General features: G+C 41.7%; 1 long non-coding RNA gene across 1 annotated transcript; it reads left to right on the plus strand.

The window, feature by feature from the left end:
* Positions 1 to 443: 443 nt before the first annotated feature.
* Positions 444 to 2,643, plus strand: LOC147245251 (uncharacterized). The gene is made up of 3 exons (XR_015110150.1): positions 444 to 561; positions 1,412 to 1,581; positions 1,698 to 2,643. It is a non-coding gene; the product is annotated as an uncharacterized LOC147245251 (long non-coding RNA).
* The last annotated feature ends 556 nt before the right edge of the window (positions 2,644 to 3,199 follow it).

The raw sequence follows: 3,199 nt of genomic DNA on the forward strand, positions 1-3,199 counted from the left end.
TATGGATTATTGATGCTATATTAAAATGTGATTGGATGTATCACTTTATCACTGCGGTACATGAAGTAATTTAAATTAATTAATCCCGCGTGTGTATTGTGTCTATGGTGGAGGCTTTTCAGAATAAATATGTTCCCTTTTTTACACTAAGTAGACCTTAGCATTTTATATACACACGTGTGTGTGTGTTTATATATGTGTCTATATTTATGTATGTGTACACCCTTTATATCTCTATCTATATACATCTATGTATATATCGATATATAGATGTATCCAGACAGTCTGATACCTCAAGCTAACGCAGCATCATCCATATGTACTCCGTGTACTACATGATGGAACCAGCACAATCAGCAAAAGCCTGGGTTGGGGAGAGTGGGCGTTTCCTCTGATAGCGCTCTCTAAAAATAAACAACACTCTTACATAATAACAGTTTGTCTGTGTGTGTGTGAGGGAGAGGGAGAGTGTGTGATCAATGCCAGCAGGTCCTCACTGCTATCAGTTACAGTGGGTTGTGACACGTCGAGGCAGTCCGACAGCTCTTGCTGACCTTTTAGGTAAATAAAATCCAGTTTTATTAACAAAAATCAGATGTAGGGTAGGTCATCTGATCAAGCCCTCATTGGAAAGCGAACAGTTGTTTGTTCATGAATTTTAATGAGTAATTTGTTCAGTTAAATATCAGAAAAACTTCAAGATGAGTGATGATGAATTTTTTCTATGCTGATACAATTTTTTTATACTTTATTTTTATGAAATAAAAAAGCACGTTGCTTCATTTGTGTGCGTCTCGCCTTAGAACGTCGCGTCCCTCCATAATTTGTATAATGTCCCTTATTTTTATGGTTTAACATACACAACTTTTTTTATGAAAATGGCGAATTTTGTATCCCATCAAGAGACAACAATACCTGACACATTAAAAAGCAGGGTTTTTGAAAAATGTTGAAAGAAAATATGCAAGGAGTCACATGGGGCCTCGGTCACATGACCTTCAAGTTTTTGGATGGGAGCCTGACCAGGAAGGGATATGAGATAGCTGATGCAGCACCATGTGAAAACAACAACAGTGTTTATGACTATGGACTATATTGCACATTTCAGATATTTAATTCTTGGGCTGCTCAGACCATGTAGCCTTCCAAACCTGGGGCCGAGAGGTAGAATCCAGCTTCCGTTCATCTGTCTGTCCTCCCGTCAGTTTTCATGGTTCGATCACATCCAAAGTGCAGTGTCACTGTCTCCCAGACTGGGCAGGCCGCGGGGGATTGTGGGTGGGTGTGGTCAAGTGGATCAAGATCAAGTTTCTAATGCTGAACATGAGGAAATATTCTGCCTTTAGTTTTCAGGCTGATATCTTATACATGCCCCCTCCCTTGTCTCTCTCTTTCTCTCTCTTTTGTGCAGCCCAGTTGAGCCCTTCATCAATCACCACCACCCATCTATCTCATCCATCTCAGTGACCGATGTTCCTTACCTCATCCCTCCTTCATAAATCAACAGACAAATGCATACTAAACAGCAGCTGTTGCTCTTGTCTTCTGTTGAAACGGAGGGTTGAGGGACCACCTGTGCGCGTAATGTTCTGATCAAAGCTCACTTTAAAAGTTGGTTGTTGTTTTTTTTAGCATGTCAATCGTGTGGCAAACTTGACCCAACCCTCTTTCTGCTCCCCCACTTCTGTCTCTACCAGCCGGGTGTTGCATCACTGTCTCCCTCTGGATGTACTGACAGTATTAAAGTCAAGCATGAGCCTGTATGTCTGAAGGAAGATGTCGAAGAGCAACACGCAGACGGAACGCCACTCACCTTCTCGGAAGATGTAAAGGATCAAAGAGGGCGAAAGGGAAAAGGGAGGGGGGTGCGGGGCGTGAGAAGTGTTACCATGGTGACCATGACTTCATTAGCTTGTGCTCTCTGCCTCACTGGGAGTTTTATTTGTGTGGAGTAGAAGGTATACAAACTCAGGATAACAAAAAAAAAAGGAGGGGGGATCTGGGGTGTTCTATTTGACATAAATGTGGCTCCTTTGTAGCGAGAGCACACGATCGGAAAAATGGAGCTTCCTGCTGCCATCTCTTCCCTCCTCTGCATCTCCCCTCTGTTACGGGCAACTCCTGTTACAGATCGGAATTACGTCAACATGCTAATAACAGTGTGTGGTTGTGTGGAAATGAACTGCATGTTCCAGTCAGCTCAGTCATTTTTAATTGAGTTTATGGCTGTAAAGGACAGAGAAAGAGGACAAAGGGATAGAGAGGCGAGCGCACTGTTGTATGTGCTCGCAGTCATTATTGCATTGCGCCCCTGAATGTTGTCCACTTTAAATTGAAATCATGCGGACAAATGTTAGAAGCACATCTCAGGACAATGTAGCGCAACCTCCTCCAGAAAATGTTCACCTCTTAAATGGGAGGACTAAATTCTTGCTTGTGTTGTACGTCGCTTTGGACAAAAGCGTCTGCTAAATGAAATTGTAGTAGTAGTTGTAGTAGACTTGTTGCAGAGCTGGAATTTGACCGAGGTGTACCTAATAAATTGGTAGTTTGACTTCAAACCACAAAGCCACGTTGGTCTTGTTCCCATCGATGCACTTTGATGTGCATTTTCATGTATCCCATTAGGTTGACGGAAAATGATTTTTTTGGAAAAAGAAACCCCCTTTTTCAAATAAACTTCAAGATGGTTTGGCAACCAGTGTGTCTTCTTGGATATTCACTATTCACAGACCCCCCCCCCCCCCCCCCCCCCACCATCTCTGGCCGGCACAAAAAGCTGGCAGGCAAGAGCAGTTACAACTTCCCCAAGTGAAAATAATCACACAGTTTTTCAGCACAGATAGGCCAAGACAACCAGAAATTGGTTTGACAATGAAATGGAAACACAACTTTTGTGGCACAAGAGTAGAACGTAAGGGGTCTCCAAAGGTTAATCATCAGAGAACATGACTTTAGGAGCAAAATTTGTTCCAACCCATCAAGTAAATTACAAACTATATATTATATAAACTATACTATATATTATATAAACTATACTATATATTATATAAACTTTGCCCTGATATCTACAGCAGAACTCAGATAAGATAAGATAAGATAAGACAAGATGCCTGTCTTGTCACTGCACATGACACCATGAGGACACCTAAACACTGAGAGTGCCACGACTGAAGGTTTAAAAGCAAGAATAAACAAA

Source organism: Aulostomus chinensis, chromosome 18 (genome assembly GCF_037954235.1).
Source record: "Aulostomus chinensis isolate RoL2024-O1b breed Wild chromosome 18, RoL_Achi_v1.0, whole genome shotgun sequence".
Taxonomy (NCBI): Eukaryota; Metazoa; Chordata; class Actinopteri; order Syngnathiformes; family Aulostomidae; genus Aulostomus; species Aulostomus chinensis.